Here is a 19,501-nt window from a genome sequence, read left to right on the forward strand (position 1 = left end):
CCTTCCTGGGTTTTCCCCTTTTCTTCTTCCTTCTTTTCTACCTCCCTGCATCCCTCCAACTTTGCCTTCCTCCCTTCCAACTTTCTCTCTCCCTTCCCTCCCTTTTCTTTTCTTGCAAGTGTTTGGGGTGAAAGTCCATGGCAGGCCAGCCCCAAGCTAGGCAAGGTCACTGCCACTGAGCTACAACATCCCCAGACCTGCTGCCACTTCCTATGCAAGTAACTTGAATTATCTCTAAAGAGAAACTCTCACATTAGTCTACTTTCAAAGTAATTTCAGAAGAGTTGCTAACATGGGCATAAATCAGTTATGACAAGTCATTTTTGAAAAGCACGGCACAGCTAATGTTCCTCCAAAGAAGGAGTGGAAAACTTAATTGGTTTTCAGGTCAGCATTTCTAGACTAGTACAAACCCTCCTAATCCTGATCTCTCCTTAGTCCTATGATTTCTTTAAGTGTCCCCTTTGCTCCTGTTCATGGAGTCATGTGTACAGAAATTATACCTGGTTCTATTGAACTCTACTTAATTCTTTCTCACCTCTGTGCTCCTTTGGCCAAGTCACTCCTCAACACTTACTGTAACCCTTTCAATTTTTTTGTCCATTTTCATTTAAAAAACTCTTTCAAAAATTGAACCATTTCGCATGCAGACACAGTCTTCTTGATCTGCTATCAATCCCCCACTACTGACATCGTAAGTTATTGAAATGTACACTTCCGGACCGTTTTCAGATTTTTGATTCCTGTATATCTATCTGTCTATCTATTTACAAACATAACATGGTATTCTGAAAGAATCGTTCTGCTTTTGGAGCTCTACATTGTGTTTTCCAGAAGCAGGCCTATTACACAGAGATGAATCCATGTTACCTAGATTGAGTTCAAACCGGAATGTGCACTCTGATTCCCATTATATTGTTCTACCTACTGATGGACAGTTCAGTTATATCCAGACCTCACCACCTCCCCCATTGAGTAAAACCCTTGTGAAGAGACATGTAGATGCCTTTATGAACATATTGATAATTTTTCATGGCAGTGTTTTCCAAAAACCAGTTAGTAAAATCAATTGATTCCTTTGCAGCCTGAAATTACCTTCATTCCAGTTTACTGGTATAAGAACCGCAGTATATCAGCAACCATTCTCCAATAGTAGTTCAGGCAGAAGTCATTCTAGATAACAAGCAGTGCCGGATCCTCCATGTATTTTACACAGCCCATGACGGGGGACATCCGTCCATTCGTTTAGAACAACTGATGTTTTATGCTGGCAATTTAGGTTTATTTAAAGGAGTGATTAGAAAACAGGTGAGACAGACTGATTAGATTCAGTATGTATGTTGGCTTTGTTTTTCTAGGCCTGAAGTTTTCACATTTCAATTAAGTGTAGGTTAAGTATCAGGCAGATTCTTCACTGGGCTTCAAATGTGATAAAGTTGCTTCTTATTTTTAAGAAGGCCGTTGCAATCCTGCATTTATTTTACACCTCAGTGCTTGTTTTACACACAAGCACACACACCCACACACCACACACATCAACACACACACAAACACATAATTAGAGCACATTTAACACTGAAATAAAGCTTTACCTACTGATTCATAACTAGGGTATTTTTTTTAATAAGTATTGTGTCTTGGTCTCTACTGGGGAAACATGGTTCAATGTGAGTTCTCTGGTTTGTTGTAGGGCAGTGAACGTTCACTTGTTGGCAATGATATAGAAATGGGGAGTAAGAGTTTAAAAGTTTTTACAGTAGGTAGGCAGAGTCAGAGTATGGAATCTAAGAATAAGAAATTGGGGAATTTCCTCTTTGTTTCTTCATTTCAACCTCCTAATAATTCATGTATGTTTTCCAAAAGTCTCCCAGAAAACAAGGACTAGGTCAATCCACATATCAGTGAACCATAGCAGAATGCGACTCTGAATTTCATATAAACAGTCATAAAATCAAAAAGACAGGTGCTGGGGTTTTGGCTCAGCACTAGAGTGCTGGCTTCACACTTTCAAAGGTCCTGAGTTGGATCCCCAACACCATACGTGAAAGGAATGAATGAACCAATGCATGAGTGTATGATGAATGAATTAAAGGTATAAGGAGGAGGAGGAAGAGGAGGAGGAGGAGGAGAAATAGAAGAAGATGATGAGAAATTTGACAGAAGGGAAAAAGGGGAGGAGAGTGAGTTTAAAGTGTGGTTTCCAATTCCCAAACGTTAAATTACAGCAGACGGGATAGAGAGAGAAGATGGGAGGGCAGGAGAGGGGGGATAGTAGAGGCTAGAAAAGGTAGCAGAATACAACAGTTACTAACATGGCATTTTGTAAAAACGTGGATGTGTAAACAATGTGATTGTGCAATCTGTATATGGGGTCAAAATGGGAGTTCATAACTCACTTGAATCTAATGTAGGAAATATGGTATCTCAAGAGCTATGTAAGGTTTTAAGCAACCAATATAAAAAAGAGGTCTTCATTTTTCTTTGTAGTTGAGATCTCCTGTTTCCTTGACATGTTTAGTTGTGTTCTCTCCTTTAGTCCTCCCATGCTCTAGTTATTCTGATATGGAAAAACTAGCTGAAATGCCCAACCAGTCTCTAAATCAGTGACACTTTTTCATTAAGCCTAAAGTCACTTTACAATTGCTACAGTCATACTAAATACACTTCTTTGTTTGGAGTTTAAAAGATATTTCCATCAGCTAGATTACAAGGACCTAGAACTCCCATTCTTGTTTATGTAAGAGTGGCTTCATCAGATTAAATGCCGTTCTCTGGAATAACATAAAATAGGCATAATTTACTCATAAGATTCTTACGTAAACCATCTTTATTTACAAAATACTATCTTAAGAATTATTGTTTCATTGAGCTTCAATTGGAGCCAAAGTATAGTCAATTACTGAACTAAAAGCAGTTACTTAAAAACTAAAAATGAGAGATAAGTCAAATTACATTTGAAGAGAGAGCAACAGCATGAGGTTTCTTGTTTGGTTCTGGATGTTGAGTAACAGGCTCATTTGCAGGTGGAAGGAACCCTTCAGGCAACTCACTTGTACTTTCAGAATGGGGGTGAAGAGGGCTGAATTCCAGCTCTTGGGGGAAGATTTTGTGAGGAAAACCCCCTCCCTGCATAGACACTTCGCATTGGAAATGGAGTGGGTGGCGGGTCAGGTGGAAAATAATCTCCAGGTTCCCAGACAAGTTTCCTGGGAGAGGTGGAGGAAAAAAAAGGTCCTCTTCTCATGAACTGACTCCTTGGGTCAACTGGAAACAAGGCACCTCTGACTGGAGGGAAAGGTGCCAACACAGAGCCAGAGCCAGTTGCTTGGTTTTCAGCATGGAGAGGTGAATCAGGCACATCAGAGTCCAAAGGAGGCATATTAGGAATTCTGTGTTCTGCTGGTCCCGATGCTCTACCACAATTTGAGTAAAACCTATCTTGCCTTTGTAGAGGAAGACGTGCATCAGAAGAATGTGGTTGGCCTGGCGGAGGGATCATCAGCCTGCTGGCCTGTTCCCCTGGAGGAGAGAGGGGCCCAGTCTGAGAAGGTGCTCTCTGAAAATCAGTGAACTTATGACAGCTGGATTCTCTTCCTTTACTGCTAGTCGCATGGTCCAGAGGATTCTCCAGGGCCCCTTGACCCTCTTCCTCCTCCCACTGGAGTGAAAGGTGAGAGTGTGAGTGGACCACTCTTTTCAAAATGAGGAGGTCTCCTTTCAGATGAAGGGTGACCTATTGGTGAGGGCCCATTTGGAGAAGGCTTTCTGCCCATTGCTGAGTTGGAAACATCCAGTGCATCATAGGGATCTTTTTCTACAAGTTCAAATCTAAGCTCCTTCTCAGTTAATTTCTGTCTGTTGCGTGCATTTTGTTTCCTGAAATAACTGAGGTTTCTTTCAGCAATCCGAGCTGCCAACTCACTAGCATCTGCTTCTTTCTCGGAGGAAGTAATCTTCCCCAGACAGGAACGAATGGTACTCTGCAATTGTTCTTCAAGATATTGGGCTCTCTTTCTGTAGGTCTCCAGCTCTTTTATTGTATGGCTCATCTTTTCTTTGACTTTGGAAAGTTTCTCCTTTTGCTCCACACGGCAGTTTTCCTCCACTCTTAATTTCCTGTGCAGTTTCATCATATTTTCTTGACAGCGTTCCATCATGACTTTAAAGTTCTGCTGTAGGGTCTCATTCTCACTTTGCAGCTGTGCATTTTCGGACTGCAAGGATGCCTGTTCAGTCTGCAGACTTTTAAGGTGTTCTGTAAGGTCTTCCGTGGTTTTCTCCACTTCAGATGAGAAAGTACATTTTTGATTTCTTCCTCCTTCCAAGATTTCTAAGGAGGCCTTTAGCTTATCACCATAAACCAGGTTCCTCAAAGCTCCTTTGGACTCATCCTCCAAGTGAGCACCAATTTCGGGTTCACTCGTCTTTCCCAGTTCCAGGTGACCACCATCCCTTTGGGCTCCCAGGCTTGGAGAAGATCTATCCTTCATCTTCAGCAAGCATTCACTCAGAGACTCCATGTGATTTTCTGTGTCCCTTAGAACTTGTTCTCCAGCTACTTTAGAGTCCTCTAATATGATTTTTGCTTTATTTTGGACACCTCCTTGTTGCCTCTGTGCTTCAGCTTCTCCTTGTATTGTTGGTCTCTGCGTTGGCGGAAGTAGGGATCCTTCATTCAAAACCTCTTTGATTGCCAGCTTCAGTTCTTCCTCATTCACTTGAAAGAGTCTCCAGTTTGTTTTAGCTTCAGCTATTTGTGATCTGAGGGATTCAGATTCACCTTGGAGGGACTGTATCCTTCTTGATAGATGCGCCATCGTTTCATCCTGTTGACCATGTTGAGCCTTCTGTGCTTTGAGCTCTTCTTCTAGAAAGAGCATTTCAACGCCATGGCTGGATTCGGGCCTATGCAGCTTTTCGTCGGTTGCCTCCAGCTGTTGTGCTTCTCTTGAACCCTTCTCAAACCTGCAATCCTTTAAAGATGATTCTAAGCCTTCATGTTCTTTTTCAACAAGGCTCACTTTTTCAAGAAGTCCACATTTTGCCTCAATAAGTCCAGCAAGATTTAGAGCCAGCCTTTTTTCTCTTCCCACGTAAAGCCTGCTACGAACCGACTGAAAACCTCTCCAGAAAAGTGAGAGAACAGCAAAAAATCCAAGAGCTGTACACATCACCAACTCCCAAGGAAAGCCATGAGGAAGATGGCCTGGCTTCATGTCTTCGGACAATGCTGCCACAACCCTGGGTGCTTCTTCCAGAACCACCCACTAGGATGGCTGAGAGGCAGCCCTTGGCTCCTCCATCACGCCAAGACAGCTTTGGCTCTTGCCACCACAACCACAGCCTGCCCAGGCAGGCCAACACAGGCTGTGGACACTCAGGTGTTTGGTCAGGAACTCCAACCTGCACCAGGCAACGGAGCAGACCACTCTGATCCCCTTCAGGGGCTGAGCGTATGGTGGGTGGTGGGCGTATGGCGGTGGGAGCCATGATCAAAGGCTCCCAGGAGCCTTGTTGTGCTCAACTGCCCATCAGGGGAGTCTTGTCCGCTTCCCTACCCAGTGCATCCTCATGTGCCACAGGTTTCGGTCCCTCCCACTCCAGCCAGAGAGAATTCCTCTCCATGCCACCCACCCCTTGATTTGGTTTAGGCCAGGCCAAGGCGGGGTTAGTAGGAAGATTCCATCCAGTCATAATAACATTCAGTTTGATGTCACTCAAATTCTAAAGCTGACTAAACTGTTCAAACAGCTTTTATGGCCTCTATTGGTCTTTGTGTCCCTTGCCTTTTGTTTGAGTGACTCAGTCCTTTCCCTGCCCTTGTGCTCTCCCTATTTCCTACCTTCCTTGCTTCCTTCCTCCCTTCCTGGGTTTTCCCCTTTTCTTCTTCCTTCTTTTCTACCTCCCTGCATCCCTCCAACTTTGCCTTCCTCCCTTCCAACTTTCTCTCTCCCTTCCCTCCCTTTTCTTTTCTTGCAAGTGTTTGGGGTGAAAGTCCATGGCAGGCCAGCCCCAAGCTAGGCAAGGTCACTGCCACTGAGCTACAACATCCCCAGACCTGCTGCCACTTCCTATGCAAGTAACTTGAATTATCTCTAAAGAGAAACTCTCACATTAGTCTACTTTCAAAGTAATTTCAGAAGAGTTGCTAACATGGGCATAAATCAGTTATGACAAGTCATTTTTGAAAAGCACGGCACAGCTAATGTTCCTCCAAAGAAGGAGTGGAAAACTTAATTGGTTTTCAGGTCAGCATTTCTAGACTAGTACAAACCCTCCTAATCCTGATCTCTCCTTAGTCCTATGATTTCTTTAAGTGTCCCCTTTGCTCCTGTTCATGGAGTCATGTGTACAGAAATTATACCTGGTTCTATTGAACTCTACTTAATTCTTTCTCACCTCTGTGCTCCTTTGGCCAAGTCACTCCTCAACACTTACTGTAACCCTTTCAATTTTTTTGTCCATTTTCATTTAAAAAACTCTTTCAAAAATTGAACCATTTCGCATGCAGACACAGTCTTCTTGATCTGCTATCAATCCCCCACTACTGACATTGTAAGTTATTGAAATGTACACTTCCGGACCGTTTTCAGATTTTTGATTCCTGTATATCTATCTGTCTATCTATTTACAAACATAACATGGTATTCTGAAAGAATCGTTCTGCTTTTGGAGCTCTACATTGTGTTTTCCAGAAGCAGGCCTATTACACAGAGATGAATCCATGTTACCTAGATTGAGTTCAAACCGGAATGTGCACTCTGATTCCCATTATATTGTTCTACCTACTGATGGACAGTTCAGTTATATCCAGACCTCACCACCTCCCCCATTGAGTAAAACCCTTGTGAAGAGACATGTAGATGCCTTTATGAACATATTGATAATTTTTCATGGCAGTGTTTTCCAAAAACCAGTTAGTAAAATCAATTGATTCCTTTGCAGCCTGAAATTACCTTCATTCCAGTTTACTGGTATAAGAACCGCAGTATATCAGCAACCATTCTCCAATAGTAGTTCAGGCAGAAGTCATTCTAGATAACAAGCAGTGCCGGATCCTCCATGTATTTTACACAGCCCATGACGGGGGACATCCGTCCATTCGTTTAGAACAACTGATGTTTTATGCTGGCAATTTAGGTTTATTTAAAGGAGTGATTAGAAAACAGATGAGACAGACTGATTAGATTCAGTATGTATGTTGGCTTTGTTTTTCTAGGCCTGAAGTTTTCACATTTCAATTAATTGTAGGTTAAGTATCAGGCAGATTCTTCACTGGGCTTCAAATGTGATAAAGTTGCTTCTTATTTTTAAGAAGGCCGTTGCAATCCTGCATTTATTTTACACCTCAGTGCTTTTTTTACACACAAGCACACACACCCACAAACCACACACATCAACACACACACAAACACATAATTAGAGCACATTTAACACTCAAATAAAGCTTTACCTACTGATTCATAACTAGGGTATTTTTTTAATAAGTATTGTGTCTTGGTCTCTACTGGGGAAACATGGTTCAATGTGAGTTCTCTGGTTTGTTGTAGGGCAGTGAACGTTCACTTGTTGGCAATGATATAGAAATGGGGAGTAAGAGTTTAAAAGTTTTTACAGTAGGTAGGCAGAGTCAGAGTATGGAATCTAAGAATAAGAAATTGGGGAATTTCCTCTTTGTTTCTTCATTTCAACCTCCTAATAATTCATGTATATTTTCCAAAAGTCTCCCAGAAAACAAGGACTAGGTCAATCCACATATCAGTGAACCATAGCAGAATGCGACTCTGAATTTCATATAAACAGTCATAAAATCAAAAAGACAGGTGCTGGGGTTTTGGCTCAGCACTAGAGTGCTGGCTTCACACTTTCAAAGGTCCTGAGTTGGATCCCCAACACCATACGTGAAAGGAATGAATGAACCAATGCATGAGTGTATGATGAATGAATTAAAGGTATAAGGAGGAGGAGGAAGAGGAGGAGGAGGAGGAGAAATAGAAGAAGATGATGAGAAATTTGACAGAAGGGAAAAAGGGGAGGAGAGTGAGTTTAAAGTGTGGTTTCCAATTCCCAAACGTTAAATTACAGCAGACGGGATAGAGAGAGAAGATGGGAGGGCAGGAGAGGGGGGATAGTAGAGGCTAGAAAAGGTAGCAGAATACAACAGTTACTAACATGGCATTTTGTAAAAACGTGGATGTGTAAACAATGTGATTGTGCAATCTGTATATGGGGTCAAAATGGGAGTTCATAACTCACTTGAATCTAATGTAGGAAATATGGTATCTCAAGAGCTATGTAAGGTTTTAAGCAACCAATATAAAAAAGAGGTCTTCATTTTTCTTTGTAGTTGAGATCTCCTGTTTCCTTGACATGTTTAGTTGTGTTCTCTCCTTTAGTCCTCCCATGCTCTAGTTATTCTGATATGGAAAAACTAGCTGAAATGCCCAACCAGTCTCTAAATCAGTGACACTTTTTCATTAAGCCTAAAGTCACTTTACAATTGCTACAGTCATACTAAATACACTTCTTTGTTTGGAGTTTAAAAGATATTTCCATCAGCTAGATTACAAGGACCTAGAACTCCCATTCTTGTTTATGTAAGAGTGGCTTCATCAGATTAAATGCCGTTCTCTGGAATAACATAAAATAGGAATAATTTACTCATAAGATTCTTACGTAAACCATCTTTATTTACAAAATACTATCTTAAGAATTATTGTTTCATTGAGCTTCAATTGGAGCCAAAGTATAGTCAATTACTGAACTAAAAGCAGTTACTTAAAAACTAAAAATGAGAGATAAGTCAAATTACATTTGAAGAGAGAGCAACAGCATGAGGTTTCTTGTTTGGTTCTGGATGTTGAGTAACAGGCTCATTTGCAGGTGGAAGGAACCCTTCAGGCAACTCACTTGTACTTTCAGAATGGGGGTGAAGAGGGCTGAATTCCAGCTCTTGGGGGAAGATTTTGTGAGGAAAACCCCCTCCCTGCATAGACACTTCGCATTGGAAATGGAGTGGGTGGCGGGTCAGGTGGAAAATAATCTCCAGGTTCCCAGACAAGTTTCCTGGGAGAGGTGGAGGAAAAAAAAGGTCCTCTTCTCATGAACTGACTCCTTGGGTCAACTGGAAACAAGGCACCTCTGACTGGAGGGAAAGGTGCCAACACAGAGCCAGAGCCAGTTGCTTGGTTTTCAGCATGGAGAGGTGAATCAGGCACATCAGAGTCCAAAGGAGGCATATTAGGAATTCTGTGTTCTGCTGGTCCCGATGCTCTACCACAATTTGAGTAAAACCTATCTTGCCTTTGTAGAGGAAGACGTGCATCAGAAGAATATGGTTGGCCTGGCGGAGGGATCATCAGCCTGCTGGCCTGTTCCCCTGGAGGAGAGAGGGGCCCAGTCTGAGAAGGTGCTCTCTGAAAATCAGTGAACTTATGACAGCTGGATTCTCTTCCTTTACTGCTAGTCGCATGGTCCAGAGGATTCTCCAGGGCCCCTTGACCCTCTTCCTCCTCCCACTGGAGTGAAAGGTGAGAGTGTGAGTGGACCACTCTTTTCAAAATGAGGAGGTCTCCTTTCAGATGAAGGGTGACCTATTGGTGAGGGCCCATTTGGAGAAGGCTTTCTGCCCATTGCTGAGTTGGAAACATCCAGTGCATCATAGGGATCTTTTTCTACAAGTTCAAATCTAAGCTCCTTCTCAGTTAATTTCTGTCTGTTGCGTGCATTTTGTTTCCTGAAATAACTGAGGTTTCTTTCAGCAATCCGAGCTGCCAACTCACTAGCATCTGCTTCTTTCTCGGAGGAAGTAATCTTCCCCAGACAGGAACGAATGGTACTCTGCAATTGTTCTTCAAGATATTGGGCTCTCTTTCTGTAGGTCTCCAGCTCTTTTATTGTATGGCTCATCTTTTCTTCGACTTTGGAAAGTTTCTCCTTTTGCTCCACACGGCAGTTTTCCTCCACTCTTAATTTCCTGTGCAGTTTCATCATATTTTCTTGACAGCGTTCCATCATGACTTTAAAGTTCTGCTGTAGGGTCTCATTCTCACTTTGCAGCTGTGCATTTTCGGACTGCAAGGATGCCTGTTCAGTCTGCAGACTTTTAAGGTGTTCTGTAAGGTCTTCCGTGGTTTTCTCCACTTCAGATGAGAAAGTACATTTTTGATTTCTTCCTCCTTCCAAGATTTCTAAGGAGGCCTTTAGCTTATCACCATAAACCAGGTTCCTCAAAGCTCCTTTGGACTCATCCTCCAAGTGAGCACCAATTTCGGGTTCACTCGTCTTTCCCAGTTCCAGGTGACCACCATCCCTTTGGGCTCCCAGGCTTGGAGAAGATCTATCCTTCATCTTCAGCAAGCATTCACTCAGAGACTCCATGTGATTTTCTGTGTCCCTTAGAACTTGTTCTCCAGCTACTTTAGAGTCCTCTAATATGATTTTTGCTTTATTTTGGACACCTCCTTGTTGCCTCTGTGCTTCAGCTTCTCCTTGAATTGTTGGTCTCTGCGTTGGCGGAAGTAGGGATCCTTCATTCAAAACCTCTTTGATTGCCAGCTTCAGTTCTTCCTCATTCACTTGAAAGAGTCTCCAGTTTGTTTTAGCTTCAGCTATTTGTGATCTGAGGGATTCAGATTCACCTTGGAGGGACTGTATCCTTCTTGATAGATGCGCCATCGTTTCATCCTGTTGACCATGTTGAGCCTTCTGTGCTTTGAGCTCTTCTTCTAGAAAGAGCATTTCAACGCCATGGCTGGATTCGGGCCTATGCAGCTTTTCGTCGGTTGCCTCCAGCTGTTGTGCTTCTCTTGAACCCTTCTCAAACCTGCAATCCTTTAAAGATGATTCTAAGCCTTCATGTTCTTTTTCAACAAGGCTCACTTTTTCAAGAAGTCCACATTTTGCCTCAATAAGTCCAGCAAGATTTAGAGCCAGCCTTTTTTCTCTTCCCACGTAAAGCCTGCTACGAACCGACTGAAAACCTCTCCAGAAAAGTGAGAGAACAGCAAAAAATCCAAGAGCTGTACACATCACCAACTCCCAAGGAAAGCCATGAGGAAGATGGCCTGGCTTCATGTCTTCGGACAATGCTGCCACAACCCTGGGTGCTTCTTCCAGAACCACCCACTAGGATGGCTGAGAGGCAGCCCTTGGCTCCTCCATCACGCCAAGACAGCTTTGGCTCTTGCCACCACAACCACAGCCTGCCCAGGCAGGCCAACACAGGCTGTGGACACTCAGGTGTTTGGTCAGGAACTCCAACCTGCACCAGGCAACGGAGCAGACCACTGTGATCCCCTTCAGGGGCTGAGCGTATGGTGGGTGGTGGGCGTATGGCGGTGGGAGCCATGATCAAAGGCTCCCAGGAGCCTTGTTGTGCTCAACTGCCCATCAGGGGAGTCTTGTCCGCTTCCCTACCCAGTGCATCCTCATGTGCCACAGGTTTCGGTCCCTCCCACTCCAGCCAGAGAGAATTCCTCTCCATGCCACCCACCCCTTGATTTGGTTTAGGCCAGGCCAAGGCGGGGTTAGTAGGAAGATTCCATCCAGTCATAATAACATTCAGTTTGATGTCACTCAAATTCTAAAGCTGACTAAACTGTTCAAACAGCTTTTATGGCCTCTATTGGTCTTTGTGTCCCTTGCCTTTTGTTTGAGTGACTCAGTCCTTTCCCTGCCCTTGTGCTCTCCCTATTTCCTACCTTCCTTGCTTCCTTCCTCCCTTCCTGGGTTTTCCCCTTTTCTTCTTCCTTCTTTTCTACCTCCCTGCATCCCTCCAACTTTGCCTTCCTCCCTTCCAACTTTCTCTCTCCCTTCCCTCCCTTTTCTTTTCTTGCAAGTGTTTGGGGTGAAAGTCCATGGCAGGCCAGCCCCAAGCTAGGCAAGGTCACTGCCACTGAGCTACAACATCCCCAGACCTGCTGCCACTTCCTATGCAAGTAACTTGAATTATCTCTAAAGAGAAACTCTCACATTAGTCTACTTTCAAAGTAATTTCAGAAGAGTTGCTAACATGGGCATAAATCAGTTATGACAAGTCATTTTTGAAAAGCACGGCACAGCTAATGTTCCTCCAAAGAAGGAGTGGAAAACTTAATTGGTTTTCAGGTCAGCATTTCTAGACTAGTACAAACCCTCCTAATCCTGATCTCTCCTTAGTCCTATGATTTCTTTAAGTGTCCCCTTTGCTCCTGTTCATGGAGTCATGTGTACAGAAATTATACCTGGTTCTATTGAACTCTACTTAATTCTTTCTCACCTCTGTGCTCCTTTGGCCAAGTCACTCCTCAACACTTACTGTAACCCTTTCAATTTTTTTGTCCATTTTCATTTAAAAAACTCTTTCAAAAATTGAACCATTTCGCATGCAGACACAGTCTTCTTGATCTGCTATCAATCCCCCACTACTGACATTGTAAGTTATTGAAATGTACACTTCCGGACCGTTTTCAGATTTTTGATTCCTGTATATCTATCTGTCTATCTATTTACAAACATAACATGGTATTCTGAAAGAATCGTTCTGCTTTTGGAGCTCTACATTGTGTTTTCCAGAAGCAGGCCTATTACACAGAGATGAATCCATGTTACCTAGATTGAGTTCAAACCGGAATGTGCACTCTGATTCCCATTATATTGTTCTACCTACTGATGGACAGTTCAGTTATATCCAGACCTCACCACCTCCCCCATTGAGTAAAACCCTTGTGAAGAGACATGTAGATGCCTTTATGAACATATTGATAATTTTTCATGGCAGTGTTTTCCAAAAACCAGTTAGTAAAATCAATTGATTCCTTTGCAGCCTGAAATTACCTTCATTCCAGTTTACTGGTATAAGAACCGCAGTATATCAGCAACCATTCTCCAATAGTAGTTCAGGCAGAAGTCATTCTAGATAACAAGCAGTGCCGGATCCTCCATGTATTTTACACAGCCCATGACGGGGGACATCCGTCCATTCGTTTAGAACAACTGATGTTTTATGCTGGCAATTTAGGTTTATTTAAAGGAGTGATTAGAAAACAGGTGAGACAGACTGATTAGATTCAGTATGTATGTTGGCTTTGTTTTTCTAGGCCTGAAGTTTTCACATTTCAATTAATTGTAGGTTAAGTATCAGGCAGATTCTTCACTGGGCTTCAAATGTGATAAAGTTGCTTCTTATTTTTAAGAAGGCCGTTGCAATCCTGCATTTATTTTACACCTCAGTGCTTGTTTTACACACAAGCACACACACCCACACACCACACACATCAACACACACACAAACACATAATTAGAGCACATTTAACACTCAAATAAAGCTTTACCTACTGATTCATAACTAGGGTATTTTTTTTAATAAGTATTGTGTCTTGGTCTCTACTGGGGAAACATGGTTCAATGTGAGTTCTCTGGTTTGTTGTAGGGCAGTGAACGTTCACTTGTTGGCAATGATATAGAAATGGGGAGTAAGAGTTTAAAAGTTTTTACAGTAGGTAGGCAGAGTCAGAGTATGGAATCTAAGAATAAGAAATTGGGGAATTTCCTCTTTGTTTCTTCATTTCAACCTCCTAATAATTCATGTATATTTTCCAAAAGTCTCCCAGAAAACAAGGACTAGGTCAATCCACATATCAGTGAACTATAGCAGAATGCGACTCTGAATTTCATATAAACAGTCATAAAATCAAAAAGACAGGTGCTGGGGTTTTGGCTCAGCACTAGAGTGCTGGCTTCACACTTTCAAAGGTCCTGAGTTGGATCCCCAACACCATACGTGAAAGGAATGAATGAACCAATGCATGAGTGTATGATGAATGAATTAAAGGTATAAGGAGGAGGAGGAAGAGGAGGAGGAGGAGGAGAAATAGAAGAAGATGATGAGAAATTTGACAGAAGGGAAAAAGGGGAGGAGAGTGAGTTTAAAGTGTGGTTTCCAATTCCCAAACGTTAAATTACAGCAGACGGGATAGAGAGAGAAGATGGGAGGGCAGGAGAGGGGGGATAGTAGAGGCTAGAAAAGGTAGCAGAATACAACAGTTACTAACATGGCATTTTGTAAAAACGTGGATGTGTAAACAATGTGATTGTGCAATCTGTATATGGGGTCAAAATGGGAGTTCATAACTCACTTGAATCTAATGTAGGAAATATGGTATCTCAAGAGCTATGTAAGGTTTTAAGCAACCAATATAAAAAAGAGGTCTTCATTTTTCTTTGTAGTTGAGATCTCCTGTTTCCTTGACATGTTTAGTTGTGTTCTCTCCTTTAGTCCTCCCATGCTCTAGTTATTCTGATATGGAAAAACTAGCTGAAATGCCCAACCAGTCTCTAAATCAGTGACACTTTTTCATTAAGCCTAAAGTCACTTTACAATTGCTACAGTCATACTAAATACACTTCTTTGTTTGGAGTTTAAAAGATATTTCCACCAGCTAGATTACAAGGACCTAGAACTCCCATTCTTGTTTATGTAAGAGTGGCTTCATCAGATTAAATGCCGTTCTCTGGAATAACATAAAATAGGAATAATTTACTCATAAGATTCTTACGTAAACCATCTTTATTTACAAAATACTATCTTAAGAATTATTGTTTCATTGAGCTTCAATTGGAGCCAAAGTATAGTCAATTACTGAACTAAAAGCAGTTACTTAAAAACTAAAAATGAGAGATAAGTCAAATTACATTTGAAGAGAGAGCAACAGCATGAGGTTTCTTGTTTGGTTCTGGATGTTGAGTAACAGGCTCATTTGCAGGTGGAAGGAACCCTTCAGGCAACTCACTTGTACTTTCAGAATGGGGGTGAAGAGGGCTGAATTCCAGCTCTTGGGGGAAGATTTTGTGAGGAAAACCCCCTCCCTGCATAGACACTTCGCATTGGAAATGGAGTGGGTGGCGGGTCAGGTGGAAAATAATCTCCAGGTTCCCAGACAAGTTTCCTGGGAGAGGTGGAGGAAAAAAAAAGGTCCTCTTCTCATGAACTGACTCCTTGGGTCAACTGGAAACAAGGCACCTCTGACTGGAGGGAAAGGTGCCAACACAGAGCCAGAGCCAGTTGCTTGGTTTTCAGCATGGAGAGGTGAATCAGGCTCATCAGAGTCCAAAGGAGGCATATTAGGAATTCTGTGTTCTGCTGGTCCCGATGCTCTACCACAATTTGAGTAAAACCTATCTTGCCTTTGTAGAGGAAGACGTGCATCAGAAGAATATGGTTGGCCTGGCGGAGGGATCATCAGCCTGCTGGCCTGTTCCCCTGGAGGAGAGAGGGGCCCAGCCTGAGAAGGTGCTCTCTGAAAATCAGTGAACTTATGACAGCTGGATTCTCTTCCTTTACTGCTAGTCGCATGGTCCAGAGGATTCTCCAGGGCCCCTTGACCCTCTTCCTCCTCCCACTGGAGTGAAAAGTGAGAGTGTGAGTGGACCACTCTTTTCAAAATGAGGGGGTCTCCTTTCAGATGAAGGGTGACCTATTGGTGAGGGCCCATTTGGAGAAGGCTTTCTGCCCATTGCTGAGTTGGAAACATCCAGTGCATCATAGGGATCTTTTTCTACAAGTTCAAATCTAAGCTCCTTCTCAGTTAATTTCTGTCTGTTGCGTGCATTTTGTTTCCTGAAATAACTGAGGTTTCTTTCAGCAATCCGAGCTGCCAACTCACTAGCATCTGCTTCTTTCTCGGAGGAAGTAATCTTCCCCAGACAGGAACGAATGGTACTCTGCAATTGTTCTTCAAGATATTGGGCTCTCTTTCTGTAGGTCTCCAGCTCTTTTATTGTATGGCTCATCTTTTCTTCGACTTTGGAAAGTTTCTCCTTTTGCTCCACACGGCAGTTTTCCTCCACTCTTAATTTCCTGTGCAGTTTCATCATATTTTCTTGACAGCGTTCCATCATGACTTTAAAGTTCTGCTGTAGGGTCTCATTCTCTCTTTGCAGCTGTGCATTTTCGGACTGCAAGGATGCCTGTTCAGTCTGCAGACTTTTAAGGTGTTCTGTAAGGTCTTCCGTGGTTTTCTCCACTTCAGATGAGAAAGTACATTTTTGATTTCTTCCTCCTTCCAAGATGTCTAAGGAGGCCTTTAGCTTATCACCATAAACCAGGTTCCTCAGAGCTCCTTTGGACTCATCCTCCAAGTGAGCACCAATTTCGGGTTCACTCGTCTTTCCCAGTTCCAGGTGACCACCATCCCTTTGGGCTCCCAGGCTTGGAGAAGATCTATCCTTCATCTTCAGCAAGCATTCACTCAGAGACTCCATGTGATTTTCTGTGTCCCTTAGAACTTGTTCTCCAGCTACTTTAGAGTCCTCTAATATGATGTTTGCTTTATATTGGACACCTCCTTGTTGCCTCTGTGCTTCAGCTTCTCCTTGTATTGTTGGTCTCTGCGTTGGCGGAAGTAGGGATCCTTCATTCAAAACCTCTTTGATTGCCAGCTTCAGTTCTTCCTCATTCACTTGAAAGAGTCTCCAGTTTGTTTTAGCTTCAGCTATTTGTGATCTGAGGGATTCAGATTCACCTTGGAGGGACTGTATCCTTCTTGATAGATGCGCCATCGTTTCATCCTGTTGACCATGTTGAGCCTTCTGTGCTTTGAGCTCTTCTTCTAGAAAGAGCATTTCAACGCCATGGCTGGATTCGGGCCTATGCAGCTTTTCGTCGGTTGCCTCCAGCTGTTGTGCTTCTCTTGAACCCTTCTCAAACCTGCAATCCTTTAAAGATGATTCTAAGCCTTCATGTTCTTTTTCAACAAGGCTCACTTTTTCAAGAAGTCCACATTTTGCCTCAATAAGTCCAGCAAGATTTAGAGCCAGCCTTTTTTCTCTTCCCACGTAAAGCCTGCTACGAACCGACTGAAAACCTCTCCAGAAAAGTGAGAGAACAGCCAAAAATCCAAGAGCTGTACACATCACCAACTCCCAAGCAAAGCCATGAGGAAGATGGCCTGGCTTCATGTCTTCGGACAATGCTGCCACAAACCCTGGGTGCTTCTTCCAGAACCACCCACTAGGATGGCTGAGAGGCAGCCCTTGGCTCCTCCATCACGCCAAGACAGCTTTGGCTCTTGCCACCACAATCACAGCCTGCCCAGGCAGGCCAACACAGGCTGTGGACACTCAGGTGTTTGGTCAGGAACTCCAACCTGCACCAGGCAACGGAGCAGACCACTGTGATCCCCTTCAGGGGCTGAGCGTATGGTGGGTGGTGGGCGTATGGCGGTGGGAGCCATGATCAAAGGCTCCCAGGAGCCCTGTTGTGCTCAACTGCCCATCAGGGGAGTCTTGTCCGCTTCCCTACCCAGTGCATCCTCATGTGCCACAGGTTTCGGTCCCTCCCACTCCAGCCAGAGAGAATTCCTCTCCATGCCACCCACCCCTTGATTTGGTTTAGGCCAGGCCAAGGCGGGGTTAGTAGGAAGATTCCATCCAGTCATAATAACATTCAGTTTGATGTCACTCAAATTCTAAAGCTGACTAAACTGTTCAAACAGCTTTTATGGCCTCTATTGGTCTTTGTGTCCCTTGCCTTTTGTTTGAGTGACTCAGTCCTTTCCCTGCCCTTGTGCTCTCCCTATTTCCTACCTTCCTTGCTTCCTTCCTCCCTTCCTGGGTTTTCCCCTTTTCTTCTTCCTTCTTTTCTACCTCCCTGCATCCCTCCAACTTTGCCTTCCTCCCTTCCAACTTTCTCTCTCCCTTCCCTCCCTTTTCTTTTCTTGCAAGTGTTTGGGGTGAAAGTCCATGGCAGGCCAGCCCCAAGCTAGGCAAGGTCACTGCCACTGAGCTACAACATCCCCAGACCTGCTGCCACTTCCTATGCAAGTAACTTGAATTATCTCTAAAGAGAAACTCTCACATTAGTCTACTTTCAAAGTAATTTCAGAAGAGTTGCTAACATGGGCATAAATCAGTTATGACAAGTCATTTTTGAAAAGCACGGCACAGCTAATGTTCCTCCAAAGAAGGAGTGGAAAACTTAATTGGTTTTCAGGTCAGCATTTCTAGACTAGTACAAACCCTCCTAATCCTGATCTCTCCTTAGTCCTATGATTTCTTTAAGTGTCCCCTTTGCTCCTGTTCATGGAGTCATGTGTACAGAAATTATACCTGGTTCTATTGAACTCTACTTAATTCTTTCTCACCTCTGTGCTCCTTTGGCCAAGTCACTCCTCAACACTTACTGTAACCCTTTCAATTTTTTTGTCCATTTTCATTTAAAAAACTCTTTCAAAAATTGAACCATTTCGCATGCAGACACAGTCTTCTTGATCTGCTATCAATCCCCCACTACTGACATTGTAAGTTATTGAAATGTACACTTCCGGACCGTTTTCAGATTTTTGATTCCTGTATATCTATCTGTCTATCTATTTACAAACATAACATGGTATTCTGAAAGAATCGTTCTGCTTTTGGAGCTCTACATTGTGTTTTCCAGAAGCAGGCCTATTACACAGAGATGAATCCATGTTACCTAGATTGAGTTCAAACCGGAATGTGCACTCTGATTCCCATTATATTGTTCTACCTACTGATGGACAGTTCAGTTATATCCAGACCTCACCACCTCCCCCATTGAGTAAAACCCTTGTGAAGAGACATGTAGATGCCTTTATGAACATATTGATAATTTTTCATGGCAGTGTTTTCCAAAAACCAGTTAGTAAAATCAATTGATTCCTTTGCAGCCTGAAATTACCTTCATTCCAGTTTACTGGTATAAGAACCGCAGTATATCAGCAACCATTCTCCAATAGTAGTTCAGGCAGAAGTCATTCTAGATAACAAGCAGTGCCGGATCCTCCATGTATTTTACACAGCCCATGACGGGGGACATCCGTCCATTCGTTTAGAACAACTGATGTTTTATGCTGGCAATTTAGGTTTATTTAAAGGAGTGATTAGAAAACAGGTGAGACAGACTGATTAGATTTAGTATGTATGTTGGCTTTGTTTTTCTAGGCCTGAAGTTTTCACATTTCAATTAAGTGTAGGTTAAGTATCAGGCAGATTCTTCACTGGGCTTCAAATGTGATAAAGTTGCTTCTTATTTTTAAGAAGGCCGTTGCAATCCTGCATTTATTTTACACCTCAGTGCTTTTTTTACACACAAGCACACACACCCACACACCACACACATCAACACACACACAAACACATAATTAGAGCACATTTAACACTCAAATAAAGCTTTACCTACTGATTCATAACTAGGGTATTTTTTTAATAAGTATTGTGTCTTGGTCTCTACTGGGGAAACATGGTTCAATGTGAGTTCTCTGGTTTGTTGTAGGGCAGTGAACGTTCACTTGTTGGCAATGATATAGAAATGGGGAGTAAGAGTTTAAAAGTTTTTACAGTAGGTAGGCAGAGTCAGAGTATGGAATCTAAGAATAAGAAATTGGGGAATTTCCTCTTTGTTTCTTCATTTCAACCTCCTAATAATTCATGTATATTTTCCAAAAGTCTCCCAGAAAACAAGGACTAGGTCAATCCACATATCAGTGAACCATAGCAGAAT

The sequence above is a fragment of the Callospermophilus lateralis genome, unplaced genomic scaffold (assembly GCF_048772815.1).
Source record: "Callospermophilus lateralis isolate mCalLat2 unplaced genomic scaffold, mCalLat2.hap1 Scaffold_66, whole genome shotgun sequence".
NCBI lineage: Eukaryota > Metazoa > Chordata > Mammalia > Rodentia > Sciuridae > Callospermophilus > Callospermophilus lateralis.